Source organism: Bison bison, unplaced genomic scaffold (genome assembly GCF_000754665.1).
Source record: "Bison bison bison isolate TAMUID 2011002044 unplaced genomic scaffold, Bison_UMD1.0 scf7180017864527, whole genome shotgun sequence".
NCBI lineage: Eukaryota > Metazoa > Chordata > Mammalia > Artiodactyla > Bovidae > Bison > Bison bison.
In genome coordinates, this window is record NW_011495078.1 from 11,434,835 (window position 1) to 11,454,014 (window position 19,180).

The following is a 19,180-nucleotide window of genomic DNA, read 5'->3' on the forward strand; positions in this document are numbered from 1 at the left end:
CAGGCCCTGGGATTTCTTTGGAAGGAATGATGCTAAAGCTGAAACTCCAATACTTTGGCCACCTCATGCGAAGGGTTGACTCATTGGAAAAGACTCTAATGCTGGGAGGGATTGGGGGCAGGAGGAGAAGGGGATGACAGAGGATGAGATGGCTGGATGGCATCACTGACTCAATGGATGTGAGTCTCAGTGAACTCTGGGAGATGGTGATGGACAGGGAGGCCTGGCGTGCTGTGATTCACGGGGTCGCAAAGAGTTGGACACGACTGAGCAACTGAACTGAACCTAACTGAACCGAGAGCCACAAATATCCAACACAATCAAAAATAATTTTTTTTAATTAAAAAAAAGAACTCATTCAGGGGTACTAGGGCTGGTGGGGGAGTGACTCTCCAAGGCAAGGCAGCTTGAAGAGAAGCACTCCACTTGTTAGGATGGTTTTCTCCGGGTTGGACTATAACCTACCTCCCTTGTACTTTTCCTGGGACCCTCGTGGATTCCTTGATCAGTCCCAAGAAAGCCTTTGTCGACATAGTGCCTGGTCCCTGGCAACCAATAAAAGCTCCCCTTTGGGTATGTGTTATGCTTTGTGAGATTCTGGGAAGGTTATTTGGCTTCCTTGGTGGTTCCCCAGTAAAAAATCCACCTGCCTATGCTGGAGACTTGGGTTTGATCCCTGGGTTGGGAAGATCTCCTGGAGGAGGGCATAGCAACCGACAGTATCATTGCCTGGAGAATCCCCATGGACAGAGGAGCCTGGCAAGCTATAGTCCATGGGGTCGCAAAGAGTCAGACTTGACTTAGTGGCTGAACACAACAGGAAGATTATGATAAAAATGTTGTGACTAATGTCCCCTCCCCCAATTTCAGCTAGACTCTTCTAGTCCTGATATTTTCAGGGAAAGTGACTCTGCCCCAGACACAGGTAGGGCTTGTAGTGCTCTACTGCTAAGCTCCTCATCCCTGACCTTCTATTTCCCATCTCAGGTTTGCAATCCAAGGCATCATCTCAAACAGCAAGGTCCTTCTTCTTCAATTTACTCTGGTCTACCTTTACAAGCCCACCACTGAGATTTCTCTCATTCTGATGCTCAGCCTCTGACAGAACTGTAAATGTACTGAAGTGTGTTCAGTTTACCTCTCATTGAAAGAAACATATTTTGCTACCCCGTGAACCTACCATATTAGCCAAAAGGGGCTTTGATTCATTTTACGCTGTATGAAATGTAGAGCAAAAAGTACGCTTAGACTGAAACGCTCTACACCTTAGGTGACAGAGCACAGTAACAGTGTGTATGGCTGCTATCTCATTCAAACCGAACCAAAAGGGGAAAAAAACCACAACAAAGCAACTGCCATTTTTAGCCAAAGCAGCATCTTTAAGAATGAATGACAATGGTGCACACATGTTGGCAAGTCTGCTTGTGGTCACTTTGCAAATTTGCATAAGTGATACTCTTACATCCTAATGAGGATCTGAAACATTAGGATCTTTTACAATGGAAACAAGCCTTTTATTGTTTACTCTTCTTTATATAGTACCACTCAACCACAGACGGGAGACAACTAGATTAATGTACAAATTGTAGAAGGGAATTGAAAAGTTTGGCTAAAAGAGCTGTGACTTTTGAGTGAAACATTTTCTGTTTCATTCTAATTGCATGTTTATGGATTCCTGAGAAATTAAGAATGATGTGTCCTCGTTACAGCAGGCATCCACACCAAAGGGAGAGAAAAATAAAGGGGGCAATTTTACAACCAAAAACTCAGAGGGAAGAATAGGATTGTTTTTCTTGCCCAGCCGAAAAAAAAAAATAATGGGCTCTCTCAGTATGGGGCACAGCCTTTTCTTTTTCAATTCACATGTTTCTGTTCAGTTGCTCAGTGGTGTCTAACTCCCTGCAACCCCATGGACTGCAGCCCTGTTCTTCATCATCTCTTGGAATTTGCTCAAGCTCATGTCCATTAATTCGGTGATGCCATCCAACCATCTAATTCTCTGTCACTCTCTTTTCATTTTGCTTTCAATCTTTCTCAGGATCAGGGTCTTTTCCAGTGAGTTGAGTCTTTGCTTCAGGTTGCCAAAGTACTTGAGCTTCAGCTTCAGGATCAGTCCTCCCAATGAATATTCGCATGTGGTTGTCCCTAATTCTCATTCATTTTGCTAGAATTTTTAATAATGTTCAATATCTCAGCAATGAATTTTCAATTCTAAATTCCATTGACAATGTAGTTTAAAAAATTCAATCTGGAGAATTTATCTATACACCCACACACAGACACACACATATGCTCTCCAAGTTTAAGTGTGTGTGTGTGTATATATATATATATATATATTTAGGGCTTCCCTGATAGTTCAGTTGGTAAGGAATCTTCCTGCAGTGCGGGAGACTCCAGTTCAATTCCTGGGCTGGGAAGATCCCTTGGAGAAGGGATAGGCTACCCACTCCAGTATTCTTGGGCTTCCCTTGTGGCTCAGCTGATAAAGAACCCACCTGCAACGGGGGAGACCTGGGTTCGATCCCTGGGTTGGAAAGATCCCCTGGAGGAGGGAAAGGCTACCCACTCCAGTATTCTGGCTTGGAGAATTCCATGGACTGTATAGTCCCTGGGGTCGCACAGAGTCAGACACGACTAAGTGACTTTCACTCACTCACTCATATATGTATTTAAAATAAACACTTTCTTTTCATTAATATTACTGACCCTGAATCTGTTTGCGTGTTTAATGAGAATATATTTCTTTTATAAATGACCTTTCTTCTTTTCCCATTTTTATTGGGAACTGCATTCCCATTGATTCCCATTCTACCAAAAAAGAAACCATTTTTAAAGTCAGGTTAGAAGTATTTTTCCTTTTCTTTTGATCTTAATAACTGACATAAAAGTAGGTTATGTCCTACTTCTAGAAAAGAGCCTGTGCACACTGAGGAATACATGGAGGGAAGCTATAGTTTAAAAAAGTCATTGTCATTCTCTATTTTCTGAAATATTGAAAATATTAAAGCTGAAATCATCCCTAAGCATGAGTTTGCTTCTTTTAGAGAAATGTGGATTTATGTCAAAATCTAAATCCTAGAGAAAAACTAATGACAGTTTTAAAAGAAAAGCAAGTTTTCCAAAATATAAACAGAGTGAACAGTGGTAGATTCATAAATGAGGTCAAAAGAGAAAGAACACGAAACATCTGTTGCTAATATTCCTTTAATGCTTATAGTAAAAATTTCCAAATTAAGTAGTTTTAAGTTGTAAAAACTTGCTTTCTGAATTTTCAGTGACAGAAGGGGAAGAGATCAGAAATCTCAGCAAACCATTCTTGCCTGATAATTGTTCTCATTTTTTTTCTCATTGTTTTTGAGTAAGGTAAGATTTTTTTCTGCCCATCACCAACACTGTCAAATAAATTTTGTTTAGATTTTTTGAAGCAGGAGTTTAGACCGATGCTTCTGGGGCTGAAGCCTGGAATAGAATAGTCATTTTTTTGTTGTTCAGTCACCAAGTTGTGTCTGCCTCTTTGCAACCCCACAGACTGCAGCATACCAGGCCTCCCTGTCCCTCACCTCCCGCCGTTTGCCCAAATTCATGTCCATTGAATCGGTGATGCTATCCAACCATCTCATCCTCTGTCGCCCTCTTCTCCTGCTTTCAATCTTTCCCAGCATCAGGGTCTTTTCCAATGAGGTTGATATAATAGACGCAAGAATGTTCATTGCATCTATTAACTCTAAATGCCCCCCAGACATTACGTTCTTAATTCTTCCAAAAATGAAAGTGAAGTCGCTCAGTCGACCGACTCTTTGTGACCCCGTGGACTGTAGCCTACCAGGCTCCTCCGTCCATGGGATTCTTCAGGCAAGAATACTGGAGTGGGTTGCCATTTCCATCTCCAGGAGATCTTCCCTGATCCAGGGATTGAACCCAGGTCTCCCGCATTGCAGGCAGACACTTTAACCTCTGAGCCACCCAGGGAAGCCAAATTCTTCCAAACAATCCTATAAATCAGTCATTGTTATCTCTACTTCACAGATACGGAAGGGTGAGTCTTAGATTCAACAACTAACAGAAAGTGGAACTGAGATTCAAGCAGAGGTCTGTCTCCAAACTAAAGTATCAGTGACTCCCACATAGGGTTAAACAAGCTGTTGAAAGATAAAGGCGAAGAACATGGTGGGAAAAACAGGGTCAAATATGGGCCAATTTCCTCAGAGGTATTAATGAATAGATTTGTGGGTCAAAATTGGATGTAAGTGATAAGGCAGGAATTGAAAGAAATCATTAGGTTAGGATTCAGTTTCCCTGACAGCTCAGCAGGTAAAGGATTCGTCTACAATGCAGGAGACACACAGATGTGATTTGATCCCTGGGTTGGGAAGATCCCCTGGAGAAGGAAATGGCAACCCACTCCAGTATTCTTGCCTTGAGAATCCCAGGGACAGAGGAGCCTCTTGGGCTATAGTCCCTGAGGTTGCAAAGAGTCGGACACGACGGAGCACACGGCGTATGATAAAATACATAGGATTCAATTTAGGGCTGGCTTTGAAGTTTGGATTTTATCGAGAGTTTTGAAGTGAGGATGGCTTTTTATATTTGAGATTGAGTTTAGATTCAGAGCAGCATTTGCATTAGGACTGCAAAAGATGGGAACACAGCAGTGTTAAGTTCCCACAGGACAAGAATCACCCTGGGGAATTGTTGGAACTACAGATTCCTGGTTCCTCTCCACCCTGATGAATCCACCTCCGTGGGTTAGTGACGAGCCATCAGAAATGTAGAGAAGTGGCTTCCTAACAGAGAGTCAGATTCCCTGGTGGCTCAGACGATGAAGGGTCTGCCTGCAATTCGGGAGACGGGTTCAATCCCTGGGTCAGGAAGATACCCTGGAGAAGGAAATGGCAACCCCACTCCAGTATTCTTGCCTGAAGAATCCCATGGATGGAGGAGCCTGGCAGGCTACAATCCATGGGGTCGAGAAAAGTCGGACACGTCACTTACTAGAAAGTCATACGGATCTTTATCAATCTTCTTTATGAATGTTGATGTCTGGGCCCCACCCCTCAGTTAAAACCATAATCCAAGGGGATGGGAGCAGTTGTTATGTTTTAAAAGTTCCCCACATGATTCCAATGGGAAGCCAGGGTTGAAATTGCAAATAGATGGTTAGTGATGAAGAGAGATAATTTCTCTTCTGGATTCATAAAGCTCTTTAGTGAACCTCTTCTTTGTTAATTTTTGCACACTGCTTCAGTTCAGTTCAGTCGCTCAGTCGTGTCCGACTCTTTGTGACCCCATGGACTGCAGCATGCCAGACCTCCCTGTCCATCACCAACTCCCAGAGTTTACTCAAACTCATGTCCATTGAGTCGGTGATGCCATCCAACCATCTCATCCTCTGTTGTCCCCTTCTCCTCCTGCCCTCAATCTTTCCCAGCCATCAGGGTCTTTTCTAATGAGTCAGTTCTTCACATCAGGTGGCCAAAGTATTGGAGTTTCAGCTTCAGCATCAGTCCGTCCAATGAATATTCAGGACTGATTTTTTTAGGATGGACTCATTGGATCTTCTTGCAGTCCAAGGGACTCTCAAGAGTCTTCTCCAACATCAATTCCTTGGCACTCTGCTTTCTTTATAATCCAACTCTCATGACTACTGAAAAAACCATAGCTTAGCCATAGCACACTGTTTAATTTATGTATATTTGCATGCTTTTTTTTAAAAAATAATAGCATTGTAGCCTTGAAGGACAGAGACACTGACTTTATCACCCACATACTTAGCACTGTGATATTGAGTAAATAAATATCTGCTCTGTGCATATAGGCATTCCAAGGACATTCTTGGTGGCTCTATACAAGGATAAGAAATATACCCTGTACATTACATGCAAATTCACCCAAAGAAGGGATTTCCTCTCTATTTTCTTTATGAATTATCAAGATTCACTCAACGTTAAGCAGTTTAATCATTCACTGGAGTCTAGGGAGCCTTGGTCCTCCAAGTCCTTATCTCATCCACAAGCCTTTCCTGGCACCAGCCTTTTCTGAGCAGTTCCTGCCTTATCTCTCCTGAATTCAGGCTGGCCCTTAGTTACTTGTTTGATAAGTAGAAGATAGCTTTGGGGACAGCCAGTGCTAGGCCATAAGAATCTTGCAGCTGTGTTCTGAAGCTCTGGAAGCATCCTTGAAGCCCTGAACTGCTGTGTTTAAGTTCAGCTACCCTGAGACCATGATGCTTAAGAGACCACGTGGTGAGTCCCTGAAATTACAAGACAGAGATGCCTGGCCAACCCTGGAAGCACCTCTGGACAAGAGTAATGTCAAAAGACTTAGAGCCCTCTTTAACCGGCCAAAGCACGTCATACAAAAAAACACTGTGATGCCCAATCTACAGTATACATAAAATAAAATGTAAGTAATTTATAATAAAATATATGTTTCAATATTTCAATGCCTCAAGCAAAACACACAATAAGCAGAAAGAAGAAGGCAGGTGTATAAAGAATCACTGGAAAATACAAAATTACAAATGCAGCTGGCAACCCAAATGCTATAAACGCATTTTTGTATAAACAAAAAATCAAATACAGTATCTCTTGATTTTATATGTTAGGCACATTTCTGGAAAATTCAATATATATCAAAAGAGTCTATATATTAAAATTCAATATGCATTAAAAGCCTTCTGTTTAGGAGTTCTGGTTCTGGGTAAAAGGGAGCAGATGGATTGGGAAAGAAGCCCGGAGCTCAACTACCACCAGCTGCAAGTGAGCTCCTATTTTTACCACCTCCAGTAGCCCCCATACCTGGACTCAGGATTGTTTGAAACCTAGATGTCAACTCTAGTCACGGACAGAAAGAGCTTTAGGAAAACTCTTTAGGTCTGGCAGAAACAACCAGAAAGAGGACTCCTAATGGAGTTTGGGAGGAAATCCAAACTCTTTTTTGCTCCTTCTCTTCTCTATTTTTTGAGCCGTGAAGTGAAGTCACTCAGTCGTGTCCGACTCTTAGCGACCCCATGGACTGTAACCTACCAGGCTCCATCGTCCATGGGATTTTCCAGGCAAGAGTACTGGAGTGGGGTGCCATTGCCTTCTCCAAGGGATCTTCCCGACCCAGGGATCAAACCCAGGTCTCCCGCATTGTAGGCAGATGCTTTACCGTCTGAGCCACTAGGAAAAGTCCTACCTCCAGGCAATCCCAGTCATAGCAGCAGCAGTGGGAGCCCGTAGGTATCGAAGAAAACTCTGCAGCGTGGATGCCTTCCTCTTTAGTCAGAGGAGCTGTGATGCCATGAGGGGAAGCAAATCCTAATGCTTTCTCCTCCCTCTGTGCTCCTATCTCTCAGTCCTGAACACGAGCACTGTTCTGAGACATGTGCACTCGAGTGGGATAGCTTTCAAGATGGAGGACCGACAAGGGAACCCCAGGGAACTAGAATGGACCAGCACCATGGAGCAAAGGGAACACCTCAGCAAAGTTCCTGGCGCTGAGAGTGCACACAACAGTTTAGGTCTCCCTGCTTCAGACTGCAGTAAAGACTGATCAGTTGTCACCTGAAGGTTCCAGAAAAATTGAGCCCAGGACTATGACCATGGTTGGTATTTCCCATTCCTATTCCAGGGGTTTTTATTGGGCTATATCAGACCTGATGGAACTTAGTTCTTAAAATGTTTTCTAACTATGTAAACACAGGAAGAGAGAGGCCAAGATCACATGCAAGGAAAAAAAAAGATGAAGAAATGAAGATGAACATCATGGGCATGACTAGAGCAGTAGAGCTGGGGGAACCTTGTTTATTCGCTAAGTCCTGTCTGACTCCTTTCGACCCCATGAGCTGCAGCATGCCAGGTTTCCCTGTCCTTCACCGTCTCCCGGAGTTGCTCAAACTCATGTTCATTGTGTCAGTGATGCCTTCCAACCATCTCATCCTCTGTCGCCCCCTTCTCCTCCTGCCCTCAGTCTTCCCCAGCATCAGGGTCTTTTTTAATGAGTCAGCTCTTCACATCAGGTGGCCAAGGTATTGGAGCTTCAGCTTCAGCACCAGTCCTTCAAATGAATATTCAGGGTTGATTTTCTTTAGGATTGACTGGTTTGATCTCCTTGCTGTCCAAGGGACCTTCAAGAGACTTCTCTAGCACCACAGTTCGAAAGCATCAGTTCTTCTGTCCTCAGCCTTCTTTATGGTCCAAATCTCACATCTATACATGACTACTGGAAAAACCATAGCTTTGATTATATGGACTTTTGTCAGCAAAGTGATGTCTCACTTTCTAATATGCTTTCTAGGTTTGTCAGAGCGTCCTTCCAAGGAGCAAGTGTCTTTTAATTTCATGGCTGCATGGGGAAGCTTAACAATCCTTTTGTTTTTACAGTTGAGGACAATGTGACTCAGGAAGTCTTCCCCCAAGTTGCATGGTATCTGATGTCTGCTGGGTCGCATTAGCAAAAGCAGTTTGCTCATCTCTCGCCAGAAATTGTTCAGGTCCTTGACTCAGAAGACTTACCTTGACGCTTAGCAAGATGATTAGGATTCTTCCATGAGCAGTCTGCTCTTTGAAATTATCACTTCCTGGCACTGAGAATGTAAATCGATTTTGCATTTGCAGAAAACTGAAATCACGAGGTGTTGATAACGCACCTGACAGTTTGGACGTCACCTCATTTGAAAGCCTGCAGGCTCCTGAATCTTCAGTTCGCTCCTGAGATCAAAGACATGTGGAAGGGCAAAGTGTGGTTGAAGAATAGAGATCAGATTCAGGGCACAGAGGTTGTACTTTTCTCTTATTTTCTTTTTTTATAGGAGAATTTTTTCTCCCAATTTTTAAAGTCTTTATCAAATCTGTTACAATATTGCTTCTGCTTTATGTTTTGGCACTTGGGATCTTACCTCCCTGACCAGGGATTGAACCTGCAACCCCCTGCATTGGAAGGTAAAATCTTCACTACTGGACTGCCTGAGAAGTCCTTATATTTTTATTTCCATTGAACAAAATATGTTCTTTCTTCATGTGGACTAAAGGAAAAGTTCAGCCAGGGTCGCTGCTTGGTCCACTGACTGCCCTGTTCTGTCCCATGCCATAGGCAGCTCTGGGTTGGCGTAGACCTGACCTGAGACTCCCAGAACTCTGGGAGGAGGAGAAAAATCCAGTAGCTGCCAAAGGAGGATGAGAAACCTTTCCATCAGGCTAATGAAACCTGTCAGCACCAGCAGGGCCCCAGAACCTGATCTCTCAGGGTGCAAGAAGGATGGAAAAGCAGCCAAAAGAGGAGGAGGGGCGGGGAGGGAACAGGATTCTTCACTACATGGATTAGGGCAAGAGAGGGAGGAGTTTGGCAGGAAGCCATCATGAAATGAAATAAAACTAAAATATGGTACAACAACTGGCAAATCGCTGACTTGGCACTCTGGACTTGACCTGTTCCTAGGGTGCAGCTTCTTTGGGGCTGGTGGCCTGGAAGCGGGTTTGCCTGAGCTTCAGGGTCCTCTCTGATCTGTCCTTTCCAAGGCTAGGCAGGGGTCCTAGCAATGTGTTCATACGATCTTAAGGATTTTTTTTTTAATTAAAAAATACAGAAAAATTTTTGAGACGTTGAACACTGTTACCAGAAATCTAACAACTCAGAGACAATCACTGTTAACATTTTGGTAGACACTTTTCATACACACATGAAGACTTCTATCTCTTCAAATACACACCTACACTGATGTATTCAATTTTATATACTGTATATGCTACTCTGTAACCTACTTGTCTCACTTGTTGGGACATCTTTCTAAGCAACTAAAAATCATCTTTGCTTTTTTTTTTTCCTTCCAGTTTTATTGACATGTAACTGGTATACAGTGCTGTGTAAGTTTGAGGTGCATGGTTTAATGATTCGACTTACCTAAATCATGAAATGGCTATCACTATAAGTTTACTGAACATCCATCATCTCATATAGATACAAAATTAAGTTTTTAAAAAATTGTAGAAGTAGCATATTTTAACCATAGTCAGTTAACCCCACTGTGTCTTTCTATCTCAACTGCCTTCGTGGATAGTTTTTGGATTTTCTAAGGGAGGGTTGAGTTAGGAATACCCTAAATTAACTGCAACTGAGAGAGATGTTTGGGAACATTTTGACAAAAACACATGAGAAATGATAAGCTTCTATTTAGATATATATAAAGGGTAGCTTATTTTACATTCTTTAAATTCATTTATTAAAAAATTAGGAGAAAATTCAGGTTAAAAATTACTGGAATAGGAAATAAAACAGGTACAATGAGTGATTAAGTCAATAGAAGTTATACTGGTATGGAGAAGGAAAGTATAACACAGATTTCAGATCATACTAAAACCAGTCATTCATTATGAAAAAGGAAAATTCTATCATGAGAAACAAATGGTATTTGGACTGTTTGAAAATCCTTTTAATGAAAAGTGGATCGTGTGAACTCACTGGAAAGAATTCTAAAAATTCTTACAGATTAACCCTGAAATGTTGACATTGATAAGGAGAATATAAAACGTAATCCTCCAATACACTGAGGATTTTGGTGATTAAACTATTGAATATTGTCAATTTGAAGACACTGACACACCAAAAAATGCTTCAAATACTCTGAAATCTTACAGCTCATCTATGAAACCTGCCTGCTTTCTCCAAATTTGACAAAATCCAAGAGTTCTAAGACACTACTAACAGCTAGTTGCAAGGTTAAAAGAAATCTCTTCTACATTTTCAATAATAAAAAAATTTCAATTAAGTATGCATGAGGAAAAGACTGAGTTTTCTTTCTATACACACTATAAAAATAGTAAAAAAAAAAAATCACTGTCTTTTGAAGAGACTATGAGAATGTATGCACTAACATTGTAGGAAAAAAAGCATTTCAGAGATGCATGAGGAAGTCAATTAGTTAGAGACACTGTTACGTTTCTGGATTTTGTAATGTTTGTGGTATTTAGTAGCTTTAAAAATTGTAGTTTGTGTGATTTTTATTATACTAAATATCCACTTTTTTTTTTAACCCAATTTGATATTTATAATTTTGTACTCTTCCTCTAAAAGAGGGCCTCTTGAAATTTTATAAGCTTTATATCTTTTATACATTTTTTTCTTTTTAAAATATCTTTAATACATTTTAAAACGGTGGTAAAATATATATGACATAAAATTTACCATCTTTTCTTTAGCGGTAGACCTTTAAAAATGCATTATTTACTTTATTTTTGTGCCTGGCTGCACCGGTCTTAGTTGCAGCGTGTGGACCACTAGCTGCGGCATCTAGTTCCCTGAGCAGGAATATAACCCGGGCCCTGCACTGGGGGCCTGGAGTCTTAGCCACTGGACCACTAGGGAAGTCACAAAATTTACCATCTTCACCATTTAAAAAGGTACAGATGAGTGGTATTGTGAATGTTTACCTTGTCGTATAATCATCACCACCATCCATTCTTTTCATTTTTCCAAACTCAAACTCTGTGCCCATATAAACACTAACTCCCCATCCCCCTCTCTCCCCAGTCCCTGGTAACCACCATTCTTCTTTGTGTGTCTACAAATTTTAACTAAGCTACATATACCTTACTAAGTAGAATTCTGGAGTATTTGTCTTTTGTGAGCATATGACTTCATATACCGTAATGTCCTCAAGGTTCATCTGTTTGGCATGTGTCAGAACTTCCTTCCTTTTTAAGGCTTAATAATATTACTTTGGGTGTATATACCACATTCTGTTCATCCATTTGGTTGTAATTGGACACCTGAGTCATTTACACCCCGTGGCTATTGTGAATAATACTTCTCTGAACATGGGTGTACAAATAGCTCTTCCAAATCTGACTTTCTATTCTTTTGGATATATGCCCAGATATGGAACTGCTGGATATGGTAGTTCTCTTTTTAATTTTCAAGAAAACACCATATTGCTTTATACAGTGGGGCGGTAGCTGTAGTACTCCATCAACGGTGAAATCTCTCCACATCCTTGCCAATACTTACGTTCTGTTTTTTGGATAATAGCCATCTTAATGGGTGTGAAGCCCTTACTATATTTCTAAGTCATGACTGGGATTCGGTTTTGCTGCGTAAGCTTCTACACAGCATTGCTCAATCAGTTCTCTCTTCACGGCCATGTCCACGGTCATGGTTAGAACACAGCTCAGCCTTTGAGAACTGCTGCTATTTTCTCCTTTTCTCTCTCTTGAAGTTCTTGGCATCAGTTTATTCAAACTTGCTTTTGATCAATCACAGATCCCATCTTTTTGGGCTTATTGTTTATTTCTGTTTTAGAGTTTATTGTATCTACATATATTTCTACCCTGTTAATCAAGATGATGTATTCTCCTTACTTGTTCAATCTACTGTTAGAAAACTTTAAGGTTGGTCTGTATCATTCCCATATATACTCAGTGTCTGGTTGACATTAAAGCTGGTACAGCTGGGACTACAGGACCTGTTGCTAAAACACTGAAAATAATATCCTTACTGGCTGACAAATAGCCACCACTTGTAACTCTGGGTCCTCCCTACCCGCTTGGGATCATTTAAAGGGTTAATGATTGATGGTGAAAGGGACCTCCAGGCCTGTGCTTAGAAGGGCCTCTGGGCTCTTGAAATTCTTTTTATTTTTTAAATTAATTAATTTGGCTATGTTGGGTCTTAGTTGCAGCACATGGGATCTTTCGTTGCAGAGTACAGGTTTCTCTCTAGTTGGACATGAGCTTGGTTGCTCTGCAGCATGTAAGATCTTAGTTCCCGGACCAGGGATAGAACCCACATCACCCGCCTTGCAAAGTGGATTCTTAACCAGGGAAGTCCTTTGAAAATCATTTTTGAAAAACAGTGCCCACATTTTCATTTTCCACTGGGCTCTGCAAATTATGTAGAAAGTCCTGAACAGATGATGTAGATTATGGCAAATTACATACATAGTCAGTGCTCAGAAGAGTCATTGCCCTTTTAGACACTGGACCTTTTCCCAAGTGGAAAAGGGATTCTGCCTTCAGGTTTCTGCCAGGTCCAATGTAGGGGCTGCCATGCCAAGCCTCTTTGTGCTAACCACAGATTCTCTTTGGCCCTGCTCTTGTGCCATTCATCCTGGCCCACATTCTTCTGGAGCCCAAGCCTGGAAAAAGGCATTTAGAGATCAACATTTTTCTGCTATGAGAAGTTTTATGTTTTTAAGAGGCATAGCCCTGTTCCAAGCTCATTTTTTACCCCTGATTTTCATTTTTTCATGGTCAACTGTTTTAGGCCCCCATCTGTTTAAATTCTGTATTTCCTAGAAAAATTGTGTAAATTTTGCTAAATAAATCTTTTCCAAAGGAAACTGGCTCTTGGATCCTATTTTAACCAGGTAGACGTTGCAAAATCATGCAGAATTCCTGCCCAATTTCTGCTTTATTGGCTCATTGGAAAGCCTTAACTACAATGGAAATAATTCAGGAAAAAGCTCTAGTTATTTCCTCAGATACGTTCTTGATTTACAAGTCCCATTTGAGCATGTTTGGTGAGAGAATTACCTAGGAGTGCATCTCTATTTGTGTTTCTACACCTCATCTGTGATGTAAGCTTTAACTCACTTAGGAATATTGTGCAAGATTTTTCCAGGTGGCGCTAGTGGTAAAGAACCTGCCTGCCAATGAGACCTAATGAGATGTGGGTTCAATCTCTGGGTAGGGAAGATCCCTTGGAGAAGGAAATGGCTACCCACTCCAGTATTCTTGCTTGGAGAATTCCATGGGCAGAGGAGCCTGGTGGGCTATAGTCCATGGGGTCACAAAGAGTCAGACATGACTGAGTGACTTTACACACACAGACACACACAGACACACACACACACACACATGCACACACCTACCTCATCTTTGATGTAAATTTTAACTCACTTAGGAACATTGTGGGGATTTATTTGATAAGGTCAGAATGGTTTCAATAACAGCATTTTTAAACCAAACTATTAGGATTATGCATTTGGTGTGATTGTATATGATCATTATTTGGTTATACCTAGTATAGCAATCGGAGAAGGCAATGGCACCCCACTCCAGTACTTTGCCCGGAAAATCCCATGGATGGAGGAGCTTGGTAGGCTGCAGTCCATGGGGTCGCTAAGAGTCGGACACGACTGAGCGACTTCCCTTTCACTTTTCACTTTCATGCATTGGAGAAGGAAATGGCAACCCACTCCAGTGTTCTTGCCTGGAGAATCCCAGGGACGGGGGAGCCTGGTGGCTGCCGTCTATGGGATCACACAGAGTTGGACACGACTGAAGTGACTTAGCAGCAGCAGCAGTATAGCAATAATCACAGGTTATTGAGATTCAGTGATATTAAAGCCAATTTTCATTCCTCATCTTTCCCCAGCTCTCTGTTATGAAATGATGACGAACTTAGACTTTGCAATACACCCTGCTACAAAGAATATTAATGTCGTTTTGGATTGCACGCTACAGAATAAAAAACGAGATGAACAAACATTGCTTTTTTGGTGTCAGTCAACCTTTGGAGATTATGAACCATGTTCACAAATTAGAGCAAAAGTGCTGGTGACGAACAGTTGAAAAGGAGGGAAGATCTGAGACTAATTCAAAAAGAGGCAGAACTTGGTGATGAAAGTATCTGCTTAGTCTTGGGGTAGGGAGTTTTATGTCACAATCTGGACCCTCCCTGGATGCACAGTAAACAGCTCTGATGACAATTTCTTGAAATATCCTATAATTATTTAATAGCTAGTAATGACTGATCATTTACTACGTAAGACAGATCCTGTGTTGGTGTTTTTCAAACATTATCATGCAAATCTAACATGCCCCAGGTGCTCTCTGCGGAAGTTGTTCAGACAAGGGTCACAAGGCAGCCTCCAGGCAGAGCAACCAGCTCCAGCTTCCTGTTCTCTGAGAAACTGCCCCTGGCTCCTACCTCTCAAGTTGGTTGTTTCTCCTTTGTGGTCTCACCTTCCTGATCCGTTGGATCACAGTTATATTTACGGAGGGGTCTTCTCCACTAGACTATGAGTAGGTTTTCAGAAGCATAGGATGCTTTTTATGCATAAATTAATAGACATAGTCGTGGTTCCCTCTGGTTGGGTTGTTGCCACCTACCTGGTTTCTGGAGAAGGAAATGGCAACTCACTCCAGTATTCTTGCCTGGAGAATCCCATGGACAGAGGGGCCTGGCAGGCTCCACTGTCCATGGGGTCGCAAGAGTCAGACACGACTTAGCGACTAAAAAACTGCTCCCTGGTTTACCTCCTTCCATTCTCTTTCCCCAAACCCCAGACTGTTCTCAATGTAGCTGTAACTAACAACGCTCAAACCTGAATGGTTTAGCACAATTTTTCTCTTTCTTACTTACTTCACTCTGCATAAAAGGCTCTAGGTTCATCCACCTCATTACAACAGACTCAAATGCATTCCTTTTTATAGCCAAGTAATATTCCATCGTATATATGTACCACATCTTCTTAATCCATTCCTCTGTCGATGGACATTTTGGTGGCTTGCACATCTTGGCTATTGCAAACACTGTTACAAAAAACACTGGGGGTGCATGTATCCTATTTGATCCTGCCTTTCTCTGGCTATATGCCCAGGAGTAGGATTGCAGGGTCATATGGTAGCTCTATTTTTATTTATTCAGGAACCTCCATACTGTTCTAAAAGGGGAGAAGTTTTAAGGGCCTTCGGTTTGCCAAACTGCTGGAAATGGAAGTCTACATGCTCACTGCTCACAAAACGTGGTCTGTGCACCAGCAGCGTCTGCTGGGGGAGGAGTTTGACATCAGTGGGGAGCTTGTCAGAGCTGTTGATTTCGGGTTGTCATTCTTGTTCAGTTGCCCAAATGTGTCTGATGCTTTTGCAATTCCATGGGCTGCAGCATGCCAGGCTTCTCTGTCACTCACCATCTCCTGAAGTTTGATTTCGGCTACCACACCTGATCTTCTGAATTGGAATCTGTAGTGTAACAAGATCCCCAGGTCACTTTTATGCACAATAAAGTTTGAGAAACCCTGGTTTCAATGATCTCATAAGGACCTCATATTTCATTTTCACAGATGTGCTCTTTCAGGATAACCTAGAGGTTTTAAAATAATTATGTATCATTAAGAAATACACAGATCCTAAAGCTAACCTAACAAGAAATGATGCAGTAAGAGATTATTATTAAAACGTGGATAATGCTTAAATTATAAATATTTGGATGTTGTACTGTCACTTATATGCAAATCTTCAAAACTGGCTTGAATTATATTTCATTTCCAGTACCTACTAGTATGATCCTCAACAAAAAGGATGGCCTTCTTCCTACAGTTTTGGTGAAACAAAGATGGGGTTACCCCCTCAAGTTAAAGTAGATAGATGTAGCTTCCACCACACCTTAAACAGCATCCCTCCCCATTTCATGCAGGATCTTCAACCTTGACCTGATGTGCCTCCTTCAATAAAGGTATGATTGCCTCTCTCCAGGGGTTGATGCAGTAAGAATTCACACAATTCTAGGTCCACTCTGGTGGGGATTAAAAACAAAAAAAGGCAAACAGCCTTTGGTAAGTGTGTGAGTTTCCGATGACTATTGTACCACAACAAAGCATCACAAATTGGGTGGCTTAGAACAAGAAAATTTATTCTCTCATGGTTCTGGAGACTAGAAATCCAATTAAGGCATCAGTAGGGCCATGCTGTCTCCAAAGATTCAAGGAAGAATCCTTTATTTCATCAAGCTTCTGGTGGTTGCCAGCAATCCTTGGTGTTCCTTGACTTGTAGATGTTTCATTCCAATCTCAGGCCTTCTTGCTGTGTGTCTCTGACTGTGTCTCTTCTCTTCTCATAAGAACACTGGTCATATTGGTCCAGTATGACCTCACTGAAACTTGATGACATCTGCAAAGACCCTATTTTCAAATAAAGTCACATTCACAGATACTGGAGTCAGGACTTCAATATGTCTTGAAAAGTGAAACTGAAAGTCGCTCGGCCATGTCCAACTCTTTGTGACCCCATGGACTGTATAGTCCGTGGAATTCTCTAGGCCAGAATACTGGAGTGGGTTGCCATGCCCTTCTCCAGGGCATCTTTGCAACCCAGGGATCGAACCCAGGTCTCCTGCATTGTAGGCAGAGTCTTTACCAGCTGAGCTACAAGGAAAGCTCTTGGTGGGGGGCGGCGGACACAATTCAACCTAAAACAGGAAGGATGAAATTTCTGCTCAGATTTAAACCTAATAAATGCCCCATTTGTTAACTTCACCAGGAAGAAGAGGCTCTGCTCTGGATCACTGGGAAAATCAGCCTTCCTGGACTTAGTTCACATTACCATGCCTCCTTCTCTGTCAGAACTTGTTCTTGTTTAGACATTATCCGTGACTACTGGCAGCATCTTACAGTTCAACCCTGCTTCCTAAATGAAAATCTGCCAATTCTAGAACATAATGAATCAGTAAGCATTTCTAGGACTGGTAGAAATGGATACTCTTCACTTTCCAGATACATGCTCTTTTCTGTGTTCATCCATTTCTTAAACAGAACAAAGCAAAAAAAAAAAAGAAAGAAAGCTGCACAACATTGTGCGTTTCTGTTGTTTTTAATTGAATAAAATCTATTATTTGCATTCTCTGGAAGTAGATGCGATTTAGAGAGCCAAGGCAACTCAGTAGGGGTAAAGGTCTGTGCTATCTGGAAACTTCTTCAGGTGTCAGAAGCTCAAAGGGAAAACTTAACGTTTCTCAGACCAGCTTCTAACAGTAAGAAGAAGTAAGAAGTGAACTAACCTACCCCATGCAGCTCAGCGGTACAAACCGGGGATGTGCATGGTGAAACCAGACACCGCAGGCTCCCGCGTGAAGCTGCGCCTTCTGCCTCTGGGGTCACCCAGCGCTCCCCTGGAACACGAGCAGCCTGGTTAATATCTAGGCTTTACACAGCAGAGGAAATAGATTAGTGTGTAATTGCTCTTATTATTTTCACACGTTATTGTTTTGTCTTCCAGCTTGTCAGGCTCACGTGTAGTGCTACATCCCGCGTCTCAAGACACGGGGAGAACAATCCGATCCAGCAAAAACATTTATTGAGTGCCAACTGCATGCCGAAAACTCCAGGCTTTATCATGGACCAGACCTGCCCATTAAGTCCTGAACGGTGGTGTTTTGCTTTCTACCCTAGATTAGTAGTTTTCCCACATTTAAGATTCCGCTTTGGGCCAGTGTTTGGCTTTCGAGCAGGCTGGGAGGCCACTGGCGACTTCCTTCACTGGCTGACGACGGCTAGGAGGCCTCCATGCGCTGAGGCCACACCGGTGCGGGAGGGATTCCTCTGAAGGCTGGGTCCACACCGCCACCGCGCGCGCAGGTGAGGAGCTGTCCATCAGGCACGCGATGGGCGTGGTCCGCGCAGATCGACCAATCAGCAGAACCTTCCTTAAGCCAAACTCCCGCCTCTAAACCCAGAACAGTGAGCATGCGCCGTAGGCGCTACGCAAATTCCTCGGTCTGCTCAAGCCCTCACCTCAGGAGGGTCAGTTAGGGTGCTCCACGTTTCCTCAGAAATAAGAGAAGAGGTGGGGATCCCCTTAGGAATGGGGAAGCCGGAACAGCGGGTGTGAGGAAGCTCCTCAGAGCCGCGGCTGTTGCTCGCGGCCGCCAGCTCCCGGGGTCACGTTGGGCTCGCAGGCCGGCGCTCCTGGGTTTTCCCGGGCTTGGCGCCCAGCGGTCCGGCCGGGCCGCGGAGCAGGGGGGGCAGCCGACGGCTCTCGCCCTGTCACTTCAGCCCCTGGGCAGGTTGCGGCCCTCCGTTTACAGAGGAGCGGGGCGAGGCTCAGAAGTTTTGACGGTGACGCAGCAGCTGGTCCCGGCCGGCCAGGGTCTGCGTGACTCATCGCGGACCCCTCCCTTGGGCTCGCGGAGGCGTGGACGGAGGCTCTCGCCGGCCCCTGGGCCCCGGGGCGCTTCGTCCCGTTCCGCCCGGCCCGGGCTGCCAACCGCCCTGTGTTCTCCCGAGGGCCGCTCACAGGCCGCTTTCCTGAAACTTCCGTCCCCCCATCAGCGGCCCCGGGGGGGCGTGGTGCCACCCTCTCCCGACCCCTGCCGGTCCCCGGGATGCTGCGGCTCCGCCAGCCGGGAGCCCGGGGTCCCCGCGTACAGGTGCGGGCCCCCGGGAGGACTTGGTGCCACAGCCCCGGGGTCGCGCGCCCTCCCG